The sequence below is a fragment of the Protopterus annectens genome, chromosome 13.part0 (assembly GCF_019279795.1).
Source record: "Protopterus annectens isolate FY-2018-M chromosome 13.part0, PAN1.0, whole genome shotgun sequence".
Classification (NCBI taxonomy): domain Eukaryota; kingdom Metazoa; phylum Chordata; order Ceratodontiformes; family Protopteridae; genus Protopterus; species Protopterus annectens.
Window position 1 is genome coordinate 1,055,108,020 of NC_056747.1, and position 23,448 is coordinate 1,055,131,467.

General features: G+C 42.4%; 1 protein-coding gene across 1 annotated transcript in view; it reads left to right on the forward strand.

The window, feature by feature from the left end:
• MED1 (mediator complex subunit 1) overlaps positions 1-23,448 on the forward strand; it is a 1,231,128-nt gene that overhangs the window by 38,831 nt on the left and 1,168,849 nt on the right. The gene's annotated exons all lie outside the window — the stretch shown is intronic.

The following is a 23,448-nucleotide window of genomic DNA, read 5'->3' on the forward strand; positions in this document are numbered from 1 at the left end:
TCCTTGTCCCTTAAAAGCTTACTTTGTTTCCTAATGAACACTTTATTAATCCTAGTAACAGTTCTATCCAAGACCCTATTGTTTAGGTATTTATATTCGTCAAATAAATCTCTACAAATATCTACATTTAACTTGTTTAAATCTGTGAGTAAACTGTTCAACAATATCTCATTATGTTTAATCAACTTGTTGATCAACCCTAACCCACATTCGTTAAAAAAATCATGAAAATCTTTCAAGACTGCATCAGTGTAAATAATGCCAAAAGGGTACTTAAACATTCTAAGTCCCAATGGGACTATTTTATGATTAACACAACAATGCAAATAACAGTTGTCTAATTGCAAAGAGTTTTTTAATTATATTAATATTGTTACTACATCTTTTATGGTGAAAGATTAATTCACTAACCTGGTTTAGATGCCTTTTTAAATAATTTAATTGTTTAAGACAAGGGTCCTATAAATATGAGTGGTGCCATTACTCATTTGTCTAATGAAGTCTATATTGGTAGACGAAAGCGCTTACCATTTATTGTTGGAATAAAGAATTTTTGTTTCATCCTTGGCGACTTGGAACCAGCATCTTTTGATTTTATTTGTCTAAAGCATTCCGTTGATCAGTTTTCCTAATTGCATAATCATGTTGACAGATCTGCTCTTCAGGGGCCACTTTTTTTTTTCCCTGCATAAAAGGAAAACTGTGCCTTAGAATGAAAGTCTGTTTCTCTCTGCTTTCTAAGTTACTTTAACATCTCAAATCACTCTAACTGCTTCTTATAGAATTTTAATGTTTTCTGCAAAATGGCCATCAATGGGGCTTGGCATATCGACATAATCTTATTGTTTTTCAAGCCTTTCTCTTTCCCATAACCATTTCAAGTCTGCTTTGAGTCATGCTAGACATAAGGAAGTAGTGGTATATTCCCATTCCGTTCCCATATAATGGGATTAATGTCAGTCATTGTCATCTTGTATACTGTCTCTAACAAGAATGCTTTTATATGTTGAATGACCCTCATTTGTGTGTCTCTGGGCTCGTTTTATAGTATACTATGGAATTGCACAGCTGCAACCAAAATCATTGCTAAATTGAAGGCCATTGCTCGAAGTATCTTTTTGTAATTCTAGATGAATTGACAGCTTCTCCCCCTACACTTTGGTAAATATGCGGATACTTTACAAGAAAGTATTTTCTGACTTCTCTGAATGTCGCAGTCATCTTTGATACTACATTCAAGTCCTCTTAAAATGTAAAGTAGTATAAACAACAAACCTTTTTTAAGTCTAAATCTTGGCATTTCAGTACTGTGGTGCTGCTTATGTACATTTGTCAGAAGAGGTAACTGCCTTTCAACCATTGATTGATTGATCTATTTTCTCTGATTTGATATGAAAGACATGGCTACTCTGGAAGTGGCTGTGAATCAGTGAGTTCTCTTTCCTCTCTGCAATAAAGATAATAGAAAACAGTTTCACACCACTCTGTTTTGTTTACAGCAGCCTGAGTACTTAACTACAAATTTGTTTGTGTTTGTGCTTTAGGTACAGGTCAACACGGAAGGACTGTGGCTGACCAAGTTCGCAGATGACTGCAAACTAGGTGCCATAATCGACTCTCCAGCCGACACAATCATCCTACAAAAGGGCCTCATAGAAACAGACAACTGGTGCCAGAGCTATTGCCTCAAGCTAAACGCCAAAGTGTATAGTCCTCCTCTTTGGCAAAAACAAAGTGCCCACAAATTACCACATAGGTGGTAATCCATTAAGTACGGAAGAAGTAATTAGGGACCTGGGGACCCAAGTTGATGGAAATCTCTCATTTGAAAACCACGTGGCCAAAGTGGTTAGAAAAACGTTTTTTATAGCCCACCTAATCATGAAGGGATTCACATCTAGATCAGGGGAGGTCATCGTATTTCTTTACTCATCCCTCATCGGGCCCATAATTGAGTACAATGCCCCTTTTTGGGATGTACCTTACCATACACCTGCAGCAACTGGAAAGACTCCAAAAGTACCTCACCAAGAGGATCAAAGGGCTCAAACAGATGCCATATGCTGCCCGGTTAAAGAAACTCCATCTCTACTCAGTGGCATACCGCCTGCTCATAGGCGATCTGTGCCTGACGTATAAAGCCATGTCCAACCCGGGATTAATGGACATGCTGCACATGAGAAAATCCAAATCCCATCGAGCTACACGCTCGAGAGGCTTGAACTTCAGCACTGAAATAAACAGGACATGCTGGAGGGACAGATTCATTACACAGAGGCTCCCTTCACTCTGGAATAAAATCCCAGTCTAGGTTAGGCAGAGTCCCTCATTTCCTCTCCAAGAGGTATCTTGATGAGTGGATGGGAGATCGTAGGTTTACCCGGGTATCACTTCTCTGTCACTATTAGACAGAGGCACATTATACGAACCTCGAAAAAGTTCATAGCAAAATTCATTTAAAATGGGTGGGGAAAGCTAAACACTCTGTCTAGGCTTATAAATCCCCTAAGGCAGATAGCCTAGTATGAACACATACGGGAGCGTGGTAAACAGCCCAATAGGGTTATTCTGACTTAAGCAAATGATACTAAATTATATATGTAATACTATTAGGTGTAACTGGAAGATGCTAACAGCAGACACGAAAATAAAGAATGTAGTAGGTGACAAACCTGAAGTTTTTAAAGAATTGGAGTCTACTGCAACAATTATGCTATAGAAGAGAATTCTCAGAGATTTGAAGAAGAAAAAAAGGCACATTTCCTTGTCAAATGTGTACTACATGTAGATACATCTCAGACCTTAAGGCCTCTATACATCCTGTAAGGAAGAAGAAATATCTTCCCAATGCACATGCAGACTGTCGTACTAGACATGCAGTTTATGCAGCAGTATTTGATTCTTGCAAAAGTTATTAGGTGGGAAAAACTAAGACAATTTAAAAGAACGCATCTCCAAACATGAAAGTGATGCAAGACTTAAAGACGAGAAAAGCACCTTGTACAGACACATTTAAGGCATCTAGGTCATGATTTCACCTTCAAATAATAAAAGATCAGATGCAGGGTGCCGATATTGCTCTGAAAACAGAGCAGACTGAGATGGAATTAATAGCTGACATGCAGGCATACAGACCAGGCGTTCTTAATGCCAATCTGCCAATCAAACCAGCATTAAACAGGACGGAAATTGTTTAAATTAACAAAATTCACTACTGAGATATCTATCTATCTATCTATCTATCTATATATATATATATATATATATATATATATATATATATATATATATATATATAAATTTTTTTTTTTTTTTATCTTTGAAATATTTTGGTTTTAATATGGTTCTTACATGTACAATTTACAAGTTTGAAGGTTTAAGTATTCATGGTTTTGTTGTTTTTTTTGTTTTTGTGATATTAGATTGGTTATATTGTCACTAAGCAGCAAATCTATTTGAGTATACAGTATGTTCACGTAAAGCCTGATTCGATCCGTCATGTACCAAAGTTGTACCTTTGCTTCTGAGCATGACAATGTAGTCCATTGACACTGCCGATTTTGGCATTATTATAATTATTTAAACCATGGAGTAAAGTTGTAAAATCCCAGCGGCATCTACTATAAGCACTCGTGAAATGTGCTCTTAACGGCGTAGATTGGCTTATAAGACAGTAAGCAGCATCTGACTAGCCAACATTTGACTGTCATGATGAGACCATGCTTTATTTATGAAGTTATGGAATGGCAATACCGTTAAAACCAGTCAGTCATTCTTCAAGCGTAGATGTATAACTTTCTAGACAATACTTATTGGAAGTCAGCAAATTAACACCATGTCTGTAAATATTACAAGTTTGGTGTTGGTATAACTTCTGTTGTCTCCCCTATGGTAACTATTAAGATGACATGTTAATAGTTGAACTATTCCTTCATTCATACGATTGTATGACATAATTTTGAATTTAAACAAGGAACAACTCGTTGTCAAGGACCTGTATTCCATTCATCATCAATTAGCATCGATCAGGCGATTCTTTGATACAATGTATATATCTTATTTCATGTCACTATGAATGTACATTTAATTTACAGCAAATAGCTTATTAAAACACCTTTGTATAGCTTGATGTATACTACAAGTATGAATGTTTGATCTCCTAATGTACTCTCTTATGCAAGAGTTTTTTTACATGGTTTCTCTAGGCCTAAAAACTGGATAGTACAGGTGCAAGAATTTCCTTGTATGTCCTTTATATATAATGGTTTGTAATCAGATTATGATCAATCGGGAGATTAGATGAGATTTAATTTGTTGCATTTACCAATTAAGATTGTAGGTCTAGTTTATGGTAAGTACGAGTGTAGATGTATTTAAGAAACGGCGCACTGTTGAACTAAAGAATTAACAAACAGAGGGTGTCAATTTAGGTTTGGCATTAATCATGAATTAGTATCCGCTATACAGTTTATCCTGCGGTGGTGGTGCTGCGGTAGCGTTGTCGCCTCAAAGTAAGACGCTGTTTGGCTAGAGTGCCTTCTGCGTGAAGACATGCGTGAATAGGCGTACCTTCGTTGAAGGTTGTGCGTCAGGGCTGTTAACTCAGCACAAAAATCAATCTACTACCAATCCTTAGCAGACCGGAGTTCTGCCGTGGCGACCCCTAGCCGGGAAAAATCGAAAGACACAAACAATACAGTTGTTGTTTATGATATTACATGATATTCAGAGAGCCTTATGTACTGGCCAAGGATTCTTGGTAGGGAACAGGTTTAGCCATAGTTTCACACACATACATATTCATTTGTGGAAATGAGGACTTTTATTCATCTCACTTCCACCAATGAAACTGCTTAATCCAGAAATTTTGCATGTAGCACTTACAAGATTTATGACGTTAAAAGGCAACCCCCCTATGGTTTTACAAGTAAACGTACGATTTTTTATATGTAAAGATATTTATTTACATGGAAAACTTGTATATCTATCATATCTGTCTGTCTCTCTCTAATTAATATATATATGTGTGTGTATATCTCCGTCTCTACACATTCATTTTTACTTGACATTTTAAGGGTTTGACTCGGTGGTGATCTTTACGGCTTTGTGAGCAAGGACACTATGGTGACTTTTACAAAACATTAGCTATTTAAATGCACATACATGTATACGCAAACGTTGCCTTGAACCAAGCTATTAATGAAAAATAGCAGCGCTTAATTTTTTACTAAGAACACGTATATAAAACAATTAAACAAGTGGTATTGGTGTAAAGTAAGAATATGATGCATTTATTTGTACAAATAAACACCAATAAAAATGCTTAGTTTTCATATCTATCCAATAGCATTGCTAGCATTAATGATGGCAGCTACTGGATAACTTACTTGAGCGTCACATCAACTGGATGCACAAAATACAGCATGACAAGTGGATAAGCAGTTTAACATATTTTAATATTTCATTTTGATGTTTATATATTGGAAAACGCAAACATGAATTCAAGTATGTACTGGATGATGATGTTCTTCGTGTTTCACTGTTGCAGTCATAACTGTAGGGTACTCCTGCAGGCAGCCCGAGGTCGGCCAGATTATCAAAGTCTGGGTCCGGCGTCGGCTGTTCCAGCTAGAACCCTGATGTCAGAGCGCACGGGTATAAGGCTGACAGCCGACGCCATCTTCTCCAGTCTTTCTTACCGTGCGGTGCAAAGCAGTTTGCTAGTTGTTGGTTGGCGTTTTCAAGACAACGTGGTGTGATTGTCGTCGGTCCGAAGTTTTCTACTTCTCTTCTCAAAGCTAAGTACCCCGTTGGGGAAACTTTTTTTTCTTGCTCCTCTGATGTCAGAAAAAGTTAATTGTGTATCTTGTGGAAAACAAATGCTCCTAAAGATTTCCACTCTTACTGTCTACCTTGCTTAGGCCCTGACCACGACGTTTCTTGTCGGTTCTGTGCCAGGTTTAATTCTCGTGCTATCAAGCGTAGGGACGATTTGGGCCTTTAATTATTTCGGTAGACTATTTAATTATAGGATGTCGTCTGATACTTTACAAACTACCGGATTACAAAAGAAGCGCAAAGACAAGGACAGGCCTCCGAGGTCCAAACAGGATACTTTGCAGCCGGAGCCAGCTTCGGGTTCGGCGGTCGTCAGTGAGGCGCTTTTGCAGCCCCTGTCGTCCGCCACTTCAGAACCGATGGCCGACACTGACTCGCATGGTGAGCCAACTAGGCCCAGTAATTTGTCTGCTGCAGGACCTTCGGACGTCGCTCCTTCAGATGGGTCCGGAACCGCTGTACAGGTACCGGCTTCTGAGGGGGTCTTCAGGCCTTCACACATCACTATTTCCACAAAGGCAAAAGCCAAGTCAAAGACTCCTGTTAAACCCAGACTTTCTGCTCAAGCTTCTTCGGATTCAGCTCCTAAGACTCAGAAGCAATTACTTCGGATGGCTGAGGATTTATTAACTATGATTAGGGGCTCTCACCCTCCTCCTGAGAAAAGGCCTAGACAGGATATCCCTTATGATTCTTCTGATCAGGCTTCTGTGTCTTCTTTTTCTTCCTCTGATCAGGATTACTCCTTTCCTCCTTATGAGGATTCGGATGCAGAGGATTCTGTTCCCTCTGCCTCTCCCCCTGAAGATTTTTCTTTTGGGGAGACCTTGCATGAGATGAGGGAGCATTTTCAGTGGGAAGGTCAGGATTATTCTGCTTCCAAAAAGAGACTCAGGGAATTTCTTCTTCTCCCTCAGCACAGGCCTTTAGCTATTCCTCCTGTACTTGACATTGTGGATGATGCCTTCTCTGAAGCTAACTTGAATCCTGATTCCTTGCCGCCTGCTCCTTCTAAGCCTGATAGATTTTACAGGGTCCCTGATTCCCATCAATTCTTATTCAAGAACCCTTCCGCTGATCCTGAAACTATTTTGTAGGGTTCCAAGGCTGCTAAGGCCGCCTCATCTAAGAATCCTATACCCTCTGAAAAGGATTCTCATGCCTTGGATAGGTGGGGCAAAAAGGTTTATACTTCAGCTACCCTTTCTATTAGAGCTTTAAATTGCCAGTTTCACATTTTAAGTATCAACAGTTTCTTTTATCTGTTTTAAAGCAAAGGATTTCAACACTTCCTGCATGCGCTGAGGACAAGGAATTACAGGATGTGTTGCATGCTACTGAACAAGTTAGCAAACACAGTTTACACTGTGGTTTTGATGCCTTAGAGGCTTCGTGCAGGGCGGCTGCCTCTGGTACTGTTATCAGGAGACATGCTTGGCTTCGTGAGCAGAATTTACCTGAACAAGTTAAGGCAAAATTGCTAGATGCCCCTGTTCAGCATGATGTCTTATTAGGGTCTAAGGCTGAGGAGGTTATTAAAAAGATGGAAGAAAAAGCCAAGTCTATGCAGACTGTAAAAGATTTCTTGCAAGTACAGCCTCCTAGATTTTCCAGAAATTGGCCCTCCAAAAATTGGTCTTTTCCCACCTCTGACAGGCCTCAAAGGGGAAGATATAGACGCTCCAGAGGTCGGTCTCTCACTTTCACACACTGCCAAGGCCTTCCGGCTGCCAGATCTGCCAAAACATCAATGGACAGAGACCTTAAATCAAGTGGACGCTTTATTAGCCTTAAGAGCCATAAAACCTGTTCCACCTTTAGAGGTGGGGCAAGGTTTTTACTCGACTTTTTCTGGTCCCAAGAAAACAAAACTCCTGGAGACCTATTCTGGACCTCTCGATATTAAACACCTTTTTGGAAATTCCAAAATTCAAAATGCTTACACTTCAACAACTTCTTCCAATGCTCTCACAAGATGCTTGGATGGTAACATTGGACTTAAGAGGCTTACTTACACGTCCCCATAAGACTTCAATGCAGAAAGTACCTCCGATTCAAAGCAGGCTCGAGACACTTCCAATTCTCTGTACTGCCATTTGGCTGATCTACTGCGTCCAGAGTTTTTACCAAATGCCTGGCTCCAGTAGTAGCTTACTGCAAACTTCAGGTGATTCAGATTTACCCCTATCTGGACGACTGTCTAATTCAGGCAGACAGCAAAGACCTTCTACTTAAACATCTGCATTTTGTTCAACGTCTTCTACTACTACTGGGATTCTCAGTGAACACAAAGTCGCATTTCATTCCTTCTCAACGAATAACCTTCTTGGGAGCTCTTTTGGACACAAGTTTACAGAAGGCCTTCCTTACTCCAGAAAAAAACAGTTACAGCTGGCTTCAATTTTCTTTGCAGCATTGACTCGGCTCACTGCAAGGAAATTCCTGCAGGCTCTGGGCTACATGGCCTCTTGCGTTCTGTTGATTCCAAATGCGAGGCTTCACATGAGGAAATTTCAATGGTACCTAAAGAGTGTATGGTCTCAACATTGCCACAGTCTGGTTACAATGATTCCACTGATTCCCTGCCTCCAGAAGGAATTCCTTTGGTGGTCCAGGGCGTGTGCTTTGAACGAAGGCAAGCCCTTTCGTCTACCTCAACCTACTCAGATCATAACCACGGACGCCTCGGATTATGCATGGGGAGCTCATTTTCTAGACAAATGCCAACAGGGTTCTTGGACAAACAAACACCTTCTATGGCACATCAACTTGAAAGAAATGTTAGCAGTCCAAAATGCACTTCTAGCCTTCCAGACTCTTTTGAAGCCAGGACCTCTGCTAATTCGAACAGACAATACCACGGTTATGTGGTACATCAACGAGCAAGGGGGCTCTCACTCTTACCCCCTTTGCAGACTTGCCATGACCTTATGGGACACAGCCCTAAATTTGAATCTGGATCTTCAGGCACAGTTCATTCCTGGAAAACAAAATCTCTTAGCAGACAGCATAAGCAGAAACATTTTGGATCCTCACAAATGGATGTTAGACCCCAACGTATTCAGCAAGATAACTGCAGTTTGGGGCTGTCCTCAGATCTGTTTGCATTCTATCTCAACCATCAGTTGCCTCTCTTTTGCACCAGGGCCTTCCACAAGACAGCTTGGAAAGTGGATGCCCTGTCCTTCAGCTGGAGGAATCTTTCGGGCTATGCCTTCCCTCTTCCTCTTCTGCCTCGGGTATTGCTAAAGATAAAGCTAGACAAACCCAGACTGATCATTTTGATAGCTCCAAAATGGCCTCGTCAGTTTTGGTACCCTACTCTACTGCACCTTTGCTTGGAACCTCCTTGGAGTCTTCCTCTGACCCATTCTCTACTGTCCCAGCATCAGGGTCAGGTATTTCACACTCAAATCAAGACTCTCTGCCTGGCAGCTTGGCTCATCAAAGGCAATTGATTCCTTTTTCTCTTCCTAAACAGGTTTTGGATGTTCTTTTGGAAGCTAGGCGTCCTAGTACAAGGAAATTTTATGCTGCTAAATGGAAAAGATTTTGTATTTGGATGCAGGATCGTGGCTCTGATCCTTTAATACCCGATATTTCATCTATTCTTTCTCTCAGACCTTTTCATTAAAGGTCTTTCTTTTTCTTCCATTAAAATTCATGCTTCTGCTATTTCGGCTCATTTCAATTGTGATCCTCCCATTTTTTTCACACCAGTTGGTTAGGCAATTTCTGAGTGGAGCTAAGAATTTAAATCCTCCTAGAACTCCTCCTGTCCCTCCTTGGGATCTCTCCTTGGGATCTCAACTATGTCTTGGAAAAGCTTACTTTGCCTCCTTTTGAGCCTGCTGCTTCTGCAGACATTAAGGTCTTATCCTGGAAGACGGCTATCTTGTTGGCCTTGACTTCTGCCAGAAGGGTATCTGAGTTACAAGCCCTCATGGCCGTGGAACCATACCTCATCTTCCATCAGGACAGAGTTTCCTTGAGGACCAATCCTACTTTTATGCCTAAGGTAGTTTCTAGAGTGGCTCTAAATCAGACTATCCACCTACCTACTTTTTTCCCAAAACCCCAAAATAAGGGGGAAAGGATTTTGCATTCATTGGACATACACAGGCAACTACGTTTTTACCTGGACAAAACTAAAAGTTTCAGAAAATCGGACCAATTGCTTATTTCTTTTGCTTCCAGTTCTCTAGGTAAAGCTATTTCTAAGCAAACTATTTCCAAATGGATTGCTCATGGAATAAGATATTGTTACTCTTTTTATGGAAAACAGATTCCAGGTAACGTCAGGACTCATTCTACTAGAGCAGCTGCCACTTCAGCAGCCTTTCTCAGAGGAGTTACTACCAAGGACATTCTGGAGGCTGCCACTTGGAGCTCTGTGCATACTTTTTCCAAGCACTATAACCTCCCTTTGTACTCTAAGTCTAGGGCAGGCTTTGCTTCTGCTGTCTTGCAGGGTCTTCTAGCTGCTCCTTCTTCATAACCTCCACCCGTATCCTCTGCTTTGGGATTCTACCACACAGTTATGACTGCAACAGTGAAACACGAAGAACATAGTACAGTTGTGTATACCTACCATAAATGTAGATGTTAGAGTGTCTCCACTGTTGCAGTCGGTGTTTCCCTCCCTCCAGACCCCTCTTGTTTCTATTTGCTTACTGTGTTTCCTTTTCCACTACCTTTCTGGTGTATTTGTGTTTCCCTTGGGACACCTTTTGTTTTTATGGGGGCTTCTGACATCAGGGGCAAGAAAGGCTGGAGAAGATGGCGTCAGCTGTCAGCCTTATACCCGTGCGCTCTGACGTCAGGGTTCTAGCTGGAACGGCTGACGCCGGACCTAGACTTTGATTTTCTGGCCGACCTCGGGCTGCCTGCCGGCAGTAGTACCCTACAGTTATGACTGCAACAGTGAAGACTCTCTAACATCTACATTTATGGTAGGTATACACAACTGTACTTTCTATACACATGTACATGTTCTTAATATGAATATATTATTAAGATTAAATAATGAGTTTTATTGGTGTAAACTAGGAATACAGAACGTCTACATGAGTATTCAACCAATAGTACTACCATTATTTACGATGGCAGCTATTGGTCAACTTACTTGGGTGTCATTTTGACTGGTAGAAGAACTGAGTTTTAAATACGGATAGGTAGATAAACACTTGTTTCCTGGACTGTTTTGGTGAAATTTTACTCCAAGTTTATTGGATGATATTTTGTATATGAGAGTCATCACTGCCATTTTGTTAGCAGATCTGATGAAAGGTGTTGTACCCAAAAGTGCTCATTTGCCTTTGTATTCATTGTGTATGACTCTATTCATGGACTATTAAATTGTATTTTGTGCCCTCAATGTGATGGATTAGTGGACGGTTTCCTTATCTGTGCACAGACGCGCGCGGACACATTATAAAACAAAACTTCAACAGCATATTAAAAACTTGTTTAAAGAAACTACCAAAAGATTCAACAAACAGATTTTAGTGCTTTCATCCTTAATATCCAAAGACGACTTTAGAAATACAGTTAAATTACAAAATCTAGTAAGTTATACAGATATGTGAATATACATTAATACAAAAAGAATGAAATTACCCAATAAAGTGACTGTAGACATTGCAGCAACACAGACCAATGAGAATGAAGTTGCAATGGAGAAACACACCTCCCATTCATAAAATTGGTCGGAACAACATGCATCACAATGGCAGGAAAAAGCAAGCCTCCATTTCTTAAAGAACCTATGCAATAAACCTGTGAATCCACGAATTGCAGATCAATAAAATAGAAAAATTACATAACTGAACATGGAACTTGTATAATGCATATCTTTGTAAGAGCCAAATGAAAGAAGTGTATTAATCAATTTTCAAAACATTGTGAAGTACGAACAAAAATAGACCAATTGTAAATCCTATTAATGCAGTACCAGTAATTTTAAAATGGAAACTTTACACAAAAGTATACATACCACTAAGGATAGAGTGTAACACCTGCAAAAATAAAATTAAACAGATATGTAAATCACTTTACAATACATCGTAGAACACAACGGTACAAATAGTGTACAAACTGTTAAAAACACTTCAAAAGAGGGAACATGATCACAAGGAGAGCTTTGGTTTGGCAACATAATGCTAGTAAAAAGTGAATCATCATAATTAGGTTGAAGTGTCCATGAGCATAGTAACACTGTTGTCCCAAAAGTAACTAGGTTTGCCATCTGAGAGCACATATTTTAAATTAAGTTTCATTCAACCCTGAAGTTAAGTCACCCCCTAAGAACAGCTGCCATTTAAATTTTTTGACTTCCAGAAAAGTGGCATAATCACTGATAAACAAGTCAACTTGCTAGAGCACCATAAATTCAAACTTAAATGCAGAGCACTACTTGGAACCCTCGCCAAGGCATTGTACGAATCTCCACCTCTGATCACATAGTAATGTTCTTTAATGCGATCAGAGAGCTTTCTGCAGGTCTTCCCAAGATAAAACATTTGGCAAGTGGCACATACAGCGGCATACACGAAACTAATAGAACATAATTTTTATTTTATTTAACATTTGTTGACCGGGAAAGTCCGACTAGGTTCCTCAAATCCTGTTTTCAGCGGAGGCCCGGGGAGAAACACTCCAGAAGCATGTCTTTAGAATGTGGGAGGAAACCGGAGTACCCGGAGGAAACCCACGCGAACGCAGGGAGAACATGCAAACTCCACACAGAAGGCACCCCAGCCGGGAATCGAACCGAAGAACCTCTTGCTGTGAGGCGACAGCTTTAACCGCTGCACCACTGCGCTGCCCCAAAGATAATGGTGCTTAAGTCACAGTAAAGTTATGCTTAAATAAAAAGTAAGTGGCTGTGAAACTGTACTGGCAGCACACACATCTACTACATTTAAACATGCCTGGTGTGTCTAACATTTATGCCTGGCGTGTCTAACATTTGTCGATTTGTGTAGAAGAAAAACAAACTGTCTTTATTTTCAATTAAGCTCCTCAGAGTCCTGGTTCGTTTATAAAAAAAAAATAAAGGAGAGCTTCCCAACATCTCGGATAATTGGTCCGAACTAGAAATGTTTCAGTTGCTCATGATAATTTCCCTTACTGCATGCATATCCTGGCCAATGGGGAGTGGAAAGCTCAGATTTCTGTCTGCTGGCTTGTCATTATTTGTTTTGATGGTGAAACAAAATTTTAAGAATATGCTGAAATTGGCCATATCTATCTCTCAAATCTTTAGCCGCAATGTTGTTGATCACTTCAAGAGGGTAATGACTTTGAATCAGAACATGTAAGCACATTAATTTTACAATCGGAAACAAGGCATCATCAGTGACCAGCCTTGAAAATCTAATTAACTGCCCTCTTACAAAGTTTCTTTCCATAAAATAAAGATGCCGATTTATGAAGTCCAAATAGCTGTTAATAAACATTTCCTTTCTGTAAATGTTAAGTCAAGCATTTAAAGTGCTATCAACAGAAATAGTGGTGTCCAGAAATGAGAGAGATGGTCCAAAACCTGATTTGACAAATTTTGAGAAACTCATTACTATCATTCAAAACAAAATCTATAATTAGGCACACGAACCAGTCCACAGTAAAAGAATATCCTCCGTATAATGATGGTACAATTAAGTGTACATAAAGCCTGGCAAATGATTTAAAGTTTCAAGTTCCCAAGTAGCTAACGCCAAATTTGCATAAGAAGGGGCCATTTTGGTTCCCATGGCAACCCCTTTTTATCTGTTGAAACAGTTTATTGAAGTGGAAATGTTATATTCACACGAAACCAGAACCGTTCAAAACTAAAGAAAACTTATGACTTTATTTTAAAAACATAAAAATTAGTACCACAAGAAAAAAACGCTCTAGGAGGCAGAACAAATTTTTAGCGCTTTCATTCCTTTAATGTAGAATGGAAGTTCTTCAGAAAATACATTCCGTAAAGAAATGCGCACACAAATGTATCCTGTGAAAATCAGGAAAAAAAAAACATAATAAATCAGTGGTTATCCAATCATAGTAGGCAGGGAAAGGCAGAAGCCAAAAGTAAATATTAGAGATAAAAATGCAGATGTCCTTCAAGGATGCATCTGCAGTCCTTGCATATGGGTTGTCCTGCCTCAGGCAGCCCTTCGGTCGGCCGGATTCCAAAGTCTGGGTCCGGCGTCGGCTGATGTCGCCTCTTCCCCGACGTCAGAGTGCCTGGGGTATAAGTGTCAGCCGACGCCATCTTCCTCAGTCTTTCTTGCCGCGTGGTGCCCGAAGCAGAAGCAGTTTGCAAGTGCCTGTCGGCCAGCTCCTGTAACTTCAGCTACCGAAGACTTCAAAAAGCTAAGTACCCCGTTGACTCTTTCTTGCCTCAGACGATGTCAGATCAAATGCTTAAAGTTAATAATTGCTTGACTTGTGGGAAACAAATACCTCATAAGGATTTCCATTCCTACTGCCTCCTCTGCCTAGGCCCAGACCACGACGTCTTGGCCTGTACTGCCTGTGCCTCCTTTAATCGACGCACTCTTGGGCATCGGTCGGAGTTTGCAGAGGAATTTTTTGGGGCTAGTTTCTCTTGTAAAATGCCATCGGAGACTCCGACTTTTCATTCAACCAAGAAACAGAAGGACAAGGACCGACACACGCGGACCGTGGTTTCGGCTGAAACCGCTCCTAGGCCTACCGCGAGTGTCTCTGTCTCGGCTGAAACAGAGTCCTTGGTACTTCCGTCCGTAGAAACCGCTCAAACCGCTCAACCGACAGCCTCGGCCCCGGAGGCCTTTTTGAGTCTGTTATGGAATTACTCTCTGAAACCGGTGTTCAGGAACCTACAGACACCATTCCCCTAGACAAAACTACTCCAGCACATGGGGCAGCCAGGCCCCCTGCATCCATGTCCATAAAAGCTTTCACTAGGGCTAAAGCTGCTAAGCAACAAAAACCTCTGCCTCCCAAGTCTATTTCTCAGGGATCCACTACAGGTTATCAGATACTAAGTTTGGCTGAGGACCTTATTTCCTTAATTAGGGGCTCTCAGCCTCATCTGGACAGGGGCTCTCCACCCCCACTAGACTAAAGGCCCAGGGTTGAGTCTGCTGAACCTCAGTCTTCTGATGAGGCCTCTGATGGCTCTGCTCTGTCAGACTACCAGGAGGAGGCCTTCACGGCCTACAAGGATTCTGATGCAGAGGAATCTATTCCCTCTGCCTCCCCTCCTGAAGAGCTGTCTTTTGGGGAGACCCTTCATTCCATGAGAGAGCATTTCCAATGGCAGGGCCAGGAATTCTCAGATTCCAGGAAGAGATTAAGGACTTTTCTTCATTTACCTCAGCATAGACCTTTGGCTATTCCTCCTGTTTTAAGTGTCATTGATGATGTGTATTCTGGGTTTAGCACTACCCCTGACACCCTTCCTCCGGCTCTTGTTAAACCCGATAGGTACTACAGGGTCCCGGACTCGCATCATTTCCTTTACAAGGCCCACTGTGCTGACCCAGAAACTATTTCCCAGGGTCCTAAAGGGATTGCAGCTGCCACTACTAAAAATCCACTCCCCTCTGAAAGGGAGTCCAGGGCTTTAGAGAGATGGGGTAAAAAGTGTACTGTTCTTCCACTCTGTCTATGAGGGCTTTAAATTGTCAATTTCATATGATACAGTACCAAGAGTATTTGTTAGATGAATTGCAGAGAAAACTGTGTTCGCCTGAACCCCTAGATCGTAAGTCACTTCAGGATCTGGTACATAATTCACAACAGGTTAGCAACCATTTCTTGCAGTGTGGTTATGATGCATTGGAAGCTTCATGTAGGTCAGCAATGACAGGTGCAGTCATATGTAGACATGCCTGGCTGAAGGAACAATCTCTGCCAGATCATGTTAAGGTTAAGCTTCTGGATGCTCCACTGGAAAAGCAAAAGTTATTTGGCTCCACTGCTCAATAGGTCTTAAAGAAATTTGAGGAAAAGGCAAAATCTGTACAAACAGTCAAATATTTCCTCCAGGTACAACCACCAAGATTCAGCAGAAATTGGCCTTCTAAGACTTGGTCCTTTCCAGAAGAGAGATTTCAAAGAGGCAAGAACAGGCGTGCCAGAGGTAGAGGGCAAGCTAGAGGCTCCTACAGAGGACGTCAATGGCAGCCTCCTAACCAGACAGGTAGTGCAGGTCCAACAGCTGCTGCACAAGGACAGACTCAATGATTTCACCTTGACCCCGCCGACCAGGGCTCAATTAGAAGCACCTTTGGGCGGAAAGTTGTCTTTATTCTCAAAAAATTGCCACAGTATTGCAAGGGACAAATGGACACTGCAAATAATAGACAAAGGATACAGGTTCCATTTCCATACATTACCAGAAAGAAAGGGAATGCCAAACCTGCCACCAAATCCGAGGGCAGAGGCTTTAAAACAAATTGCCAACCTATTGCAAATGAAAGCTATAGAAAAGGTTCCTCTCGTAGAACAAGGCCAAGGATTTTATTCCAGGTTATTCCTTGTCCCAAGAAAAGAAAAACAATGGAGGCCTATTCTCGATTTGCCCACACTGAATACTTACCTCATTGTGCCAAAATTCAAAATGCTGACCCTACAGCAACTCCTTCCCATGCTGGGCAAGGGGTCTTGGCTGGTAACTCTAGACCTCAAGGAGGCATACCTGCATGTCCCTATCAGACAAAGTTGCAGAAGACACCTCAGATTTCTTGCAGGTTCAGAGCATTATCAATTCTCAGCATTGCCCTTTGGCTTATCTACTGCGCCCAGAGTATTCACGAAATGCCTGGCATCAGTAATTGCACACTGCAGACTTCAGGGGATTCAAATATAGCCGTATCTGGACGACTGCCTTATACAAGCGGACAGCCAACAAACTTTGGAAAAACATTTGAATCATGCCATCCGCCTACTTGAGGCCTTGGGATACACAGTCAACATTCACAAGTCAAGACTTGTGCCATCCCAAAGAATAACTTTTCTGGGTGCGGAACTAGATACAACCACCCAAATGGCTTTTCTCACAGAAGAAAAACAAAGACAACTACCGGATTACTTCAAAAATCTAACAAAACAAACTCTGATGACTGCAAGGAAAATTCTGCAGGCCCTGGGTTACATGGCATCGTGCATTCTTCTGATTCCACAAGCAAGGCTGCATATGAGAACTACAATGGTACCTAAGGAGTTTATGGTCTCAGCACAATCACAGCCTAGAAGCTTTGATGCCACTCATTCCATGCCTTCAAAAGGAATTCCTGTGGTGGGCCCAAGCAAGCCAGTCAAACAGGGGCCTGCCTTTCAGCAAACCAGTAACCAGCCAAACCATTACCTTGGACGCTTCAGACCATGGATGGGGAGCACATATGGAGGACAGATGCATCCAAGGTCTATGGTCTCAGAAAGAATTGCGCATGCACATAAACCAAAAGGAAATGCTGGCAGTGATTCATGCAATCGAGGCCTTCAAGCTCTTTCTACATCAAGGCCACCTGCTAATAAGGACAGACAATACCACAGTATGTGGTACATAAACAAGCAAGGAGGTTCCCATTCCTACCCTCTTTGCAGACTAGCAATGAATCTTTGGGAACTTTCTTTAAAACTCAATATAGAGCTGCAATCCCAGTTTGTGCCAGGAAAAGACTATATACTGGCGGACAGCCTAAGCAGAAATACCATGGACCCACACGAATGGATGCTGCACCCCGACACCTTCCTTCAGATAACACAATCATGGGGAAGGCCGGACATAGATCATTTTGCCTCCCACCTCAATCCTCAGCTGAAGAAATTCTGCTCAAGGACATAGCACCCACAAGCATGGAAAGTGGACGCCCTCTCTTTCAGTTGGAATACTCTAACAGTGTATGCATTTCTGCTACTCCCACTAATGACCAAGGTGTTACTGAAAATTAAGACATAGCAGCCAAAAGTGATTCTAATAGCCCCGCACTGGCCAAGGCAGCACTGATACCCACTGTTACGGAGCCTGTCACACACGAAACCATGGCCTCTACCACTATGGGCACTCCTGACACAGCACAATTACAAAACTCTGCACTCCAGCCTGAAAACCCTGCAGCTGACAGCCTGGAGAATACCTTTACTCCTCACCAGGAAAGCTATCCAAGAGAGTGAAGGATATCATCATGGAAGCTCGCAGACCTTCCACGAGTAAGACATATTCAGCAAAATGGAAAAGATTCCACACTTGGAGCACCGCAAAGGGCCTAGATGCCACAGTGATGAGCATGGCACATATCCTGGAATACTTGGCAGACATGCTCCATAATGGCCTTTCTTACTCTTCCATAAAAATTCGTGCTTCGGCAATTTCAGCAGAATACAATACTGATCCACCTGTCTTCTCTCATCCTCTCCCAAGGCAGTTTCTAAGAGGAATTGAAAACCATCAGTCCTCCAAGAAAACCACCAGTGCCTACATGGGACCTTAACTTCATGTTGGAAAAGTTGACTTTACCTCCCTTTGAACCAGCAGCATCTTCAGAGTTACAGTTCCTGTCTTGGAAGACTGCCTTCCTTCTGGCCATAACCTCAGCAAGAAGAGTATCTGAATTGCAGGCACTCATGGCAGTACAACCATTTCTTATTTTTCATCAGGACAGAGTCTCCTTGAGAATCAATCCTTCATTCATGCCAAAGGTGGTATCCAGGGTCTCATTGAACCAAGCTATTCACCTGCCTACCTACTTTCCAAACGCACAAAACAAAGGAGAGAAACTTCTGCATACCCTGGACATTCACAGACAGTTACGCTACTACTTGGACAGAACTAAGACTTTCAGAAAAACTAACCAGCTGTTGGTAGCATATGCTGCTGGCATTCAAGGAAAAGCAATTTCCAAATGGACAATTTCAAAATGGTTAGGAAATTGCATTCAATTCTGCTACTCTTATCATGGAAAAGCTGTGCCAGCTAACATCAGACCTCATTCCACCAGAGCTACAGCCACCTCCACAGCCTTCTTAAGAGGGGTGGCTACCAAGGACATTTTAGAAGCTGCTACATGGAGCTCTGTGCATACATTTTCCAAGCATTACAATTTACCCTTGTATTCCAGATCCAGAGCGGGCTTTGCTACGGCAGTCCTGCTGGGCATTTTAGCTACACCATCATTTTCTTAGAGCCTACCACCCCCAGCTTGGCTATGGTATTCTACCCATATGTAAGGACTGCAGATGCATCCTTGAAGGACCTAGTACAGTTTTGTACCTACCATAAATGTAGATGTCCGATGGGTATGCATCTGCAGTCAGGTTTACCCTCCCTCCTTCCCCTCTGTGGTACTTCTTGGGTACTTAACCCCAGCTAGCTGTAAGAGGGATATCTATTATGGTGTATTTGTTTTATATTACTGTGCATGTTTGCAATATTTTGTATTTCTACCAAATTTAGCCTTCCTTAGAGGGCACCTGGCATCTGGGGCAAGAAAAACTGAGGAAGATGGCGTCAGCTGACACTCTTATATACCCCAGGCACTCTGACGTTGGGGAAGAGGCGACATCAGCCAACGCCGGACCCAGACTTTGGAATCCGGCCGACCGAAGGGCTGCCTGAGGCAGGACAACCCACATGTAAGGACTGCAGATGCATACCTATCGGACATCTACATTTATGGTAGGTACAAAACTGTACATTTTACACATCCTATGCTAGACCTGAAGGCTGGAAATACTGAAAGTACTCTGAGCCATATCGCATTACAACTAGATGAAGCTAAAACAAACACCAATAAAACTGACTTTACTAACAGCATTTTTATGACTTTGGACAAGGTTGGCACTATATACTAATTCCTCACCAAAGAGGTTTGGAATCTCAGAGTCTATTTGTAACTAAATATGTGGTTTGTCAAGATGTTGCATGCTGACAGACTCCTACCCAAGAAGACTGAATGCTGTAATTAAATCGAAAGCGATTCGACAAAGCATTAGTTTAAGGGTATGCATACTTGCACAACCAGTTTATTGTACATTTTTTTTTTTATATTTTTTTCCCCTAACAGATTTGTTTTTTTTTAATTGAGTTTTACAGGTTATAGGTCACATTAAAGGTGGTTAAAGTTTTGAAATTATTTACTGTGGTCTCATATTTTTCTTTACGACAAAAACCTGGCATTTTAAACAGGCGTGTGTAAATGTTTTATATCCAAAGAATATCATGTGTGTGTGTGTGTGTGTGTGTGTGTGTGCTAGGGCATTTATAAGCTTAGCCAGAGTGTGTTTGGCTTTCGGCACCCATTTTAAATGAATTTTGTTATGCCCTTTTTCGAGGTTAGTATACTGTGCCTCTGTTAACAGTGACACAGAAGTGATACCCGGGGTAAACCTACGATCTCCCATCCACTCATCAAGATTCCTCTTGGAGAGGAAATGAGGGACTCTGCCTAACATGGAATTTGATTTTATTCCAGAGTGAAGGGAGCCTCTAGGTAATGAATCTGTCCCTCCAGCATGTCCTAATTTATTTCAGTGCTGAGGTTCAAGTCTCTCTAGCATGTAGCTCTATGGGATTTGGATTTTCTATGGTGCAGCATGTCCATTAATTCCTGGTTGGACATGGCTTTATACGTCGGGCACAGATCGCCTCTGAGCAGGCGGTATCCACTGAGTAGAGCTGGAGTTTCTTTAACCAGGCAGCATACGGCATCGGTTTGAGCCCTTTGATTCTCTTGGTGAGGTACTTTTGGGGTCTTTCCAGTTGCTGCAGGTGTCTGGTAAGGTACATCCCAAAAGGGGCATTGTACTCAATTATGGGCCTGATGAGGGATGAGTAAAGAGGCACGAGGACCTCCCCTGAATGTGAATCCCTTCATGATTAGGTGGGCTATATAAAATGTTTTTCTAACCACTTTGGCCACTTGGTTGTCAAATGAGAGATTGCCATCAACTTGGGTCCCCAGGTCCCTAATTACTTTTTCTGTACTTAATGGATTACCACCCATGTGGTAATTTGTGGGCACTTTGTTTTGCCAAAGGGGATGACTATACACTTTTTGGCGTTTAGCTTGAGGCCATGGCTCTGGCACCAGTTGTCTGTTTCTATGAGGCCCTTTTGGAGGATGCTTGTGTCGGCTGGAGAGTTGATTGTGGCGCTCAGTTTGTGGCTGACCAAGTTCGCAGATGACTGCAGTCCTTCCGTGTTGGCCAGTACCTCCGAGAAATATATACAGAGCAAGAGAGGTCCCAGGACTGAGCCTTGTGGGACACCACTTGTAACTGGTTTGGAGTCTGACATGGCTCCAGCAATTCTAACCATGTGGGTTCTGTCCTTGAGCCAGTTTGCAACCCCTCCAGTGACATAGGGGTTTTTATTTAAGCTGGTGAGCTTATCTATAATGCCCGAGTGGGGTATTGTATCAAAGGCTTTTGCAAGACCCAGGTAGGCTGTGTGGACCACCTTCCCCTAGTCAATGGCCTTGGTGACTGTTTCAAAGAAATCAACCAGGTTTAAGAGGCAGGATCTGCCCTTAAAGCCGAACTGGGTAGGATTCAGTGTTTGTAGGTCCCCAGTATCTTTAGTTATGAGGTCCATGATCCTTTCCACATCTTTGCAGACCAAGCTAGTCAGGCTGATGGGGCGATAGTTTCCAGGATCCGTTGAGGCACCACCTTTGTGGAGAGGGACCACTGTTGCTGTATGCCACTTGTATGCCACTCTGGGTACATATCCTGTAGTAAGGCTGAGATTGAACAGTAGTTTTATGTTTGGGTTTAGCTCTTCTTGGAGTTCATGTAGGATGCAGCCCAGGACACCGTCTGGTCCCATTGATGCTGTGTTTTTTTGCTTTGGAGAGGGCGGCTCTTATCTGAGCATCCGAGATGTCAGGGGGGCAGCACTCTGCTGGGATAGATATTTGCCCTTTTGGTGGGGGGGAGTTTGTGCTGAACCTGTCAGCTAGGATGTTGGCAATGTCTGTGGGTTCGATGTATTTTTTTTGTCATTTTGGACTAATTCTGAGCATATCTGGGAATTCCCACCCAGGTTCCTAACATAACTAAAGAAAGTCTTGTGATTATCCTTAGTGTCCTGTGCAACTTTTCTCTCTAAGCTGGCCTTAGACGATTTTATGAGTGCCCGTAGTTTTTTGCTAATACTGATCAGATGCCTTCCCTTTTTGGGATTTTGCTCCATGTAGTAGCTTTCTCCCTCTATTGTATAGTTTGTTTATGGCTGGGGTCCACCAGACAGGACACCTACCTTTGGAGGATTGGGTCTTGGTTTTATTTGTGATTGCATGATCCATGCATTCCTGAAGGTGTTCATAGAATGCGTTTATAAAGGATGCTGCAGTCTGGGCCATATTTTCCACAGGCTCGGGGGCTTTGAAGGATTCCACCTCTGTTTTGAGGAGTGTGAAATTTGCTTTAGAGATTTTTTTTTCACCGTGGTTTTCTGGGCAGGGGGTGGGGTCAGGGATGTGAATATCCAGTGAGATTAGTTTATGGTCTGATCTTACCAGTGAGGGATACACTTCTGGTCTGGAGCATAGAGCCCCCCATGTTGGTGATGATCCAGTCCAGTATGATTTCATCTCTTGGAGTTGTTCCATAGCATTCGAGTTTATAAATTCTAGGAACCTTTGGGCTAGGGTGTTGGAGCTAGAGTAATGCTCCCAGTCTATGTTTGGGTAGTTGAAGTCGCCCAATATAATGGTGTTTGGAGAGACCTTCATATTTTCCAGTGTTCTCAGGAAGGCCGAGTGGGGTTCCTGGGTTTGGGAGGGTGGTCTGTAGCAGGCTATAAACTGGAAGGCAGTTTTACCCACTCTTAGTTGCACATGGATAGTCTCTGATGCTTCGTGCTGTGCCACCAACCTGGAGGTGTGGGTATCTTTGACAAATATTGATGCTCCCTCTCCTTTTGTGGTTCGGTCCAAGTTTTGGGGCCGAAAAGCATGGTATGAGGTATAACCTGGTAGTGTTGGGGTGCTGTTGGGAGCCTTGAACCGGGTTTCTGTTACTGCACAGATATCTATGCTCTCCTTGCTAAGGAGAGTTTCGAGTGCGTGCATCTTGAGGTTTGGACTTCTAGCGTTGAGTAGCATTACTCTTGGTTTCTTATCCCTTGTGATACCTATGGAGGCGGGTTTATCTTTTGAGCCTTGCCTAAAAAAGGCACTATGGGAGTGGCAAGAGCCTTTGCCAATATCCGAAAGCCTAGGGGTGAGAAGTGCAAGCCGTCCCTAGCGAAGCATCGTGGCTTGTCGAGCATGTCATCCCAGGCTGACAGGCATTGGATCCCCTTTGAATGACACCAATACTTAAGCCAATTGTTGAAATTGATCATCTTGTCTTCATATTGTGGCATCATTCTTGGTGAGGGAAAGATGCTACTCAAGGTCAGGGTCATACCGGCCTGGGCCACATGCTCAGAGAGCTCCTCTATGTCTCTCTTCATGTAGTCCAGGGAGGTACGTCTCGGGTCATTTACAGCAGCATGCACAATGACGGAGTCATATTTGTACTTGCCTTGGAGTGACCTGAGTGCTTGTGTTATGTGGCGGATCCTAGTGCCTGACAGCTCACCGTGACCTCCTCCTTGTTCACCCTAGTGAGCGGGACGTCAGTGTG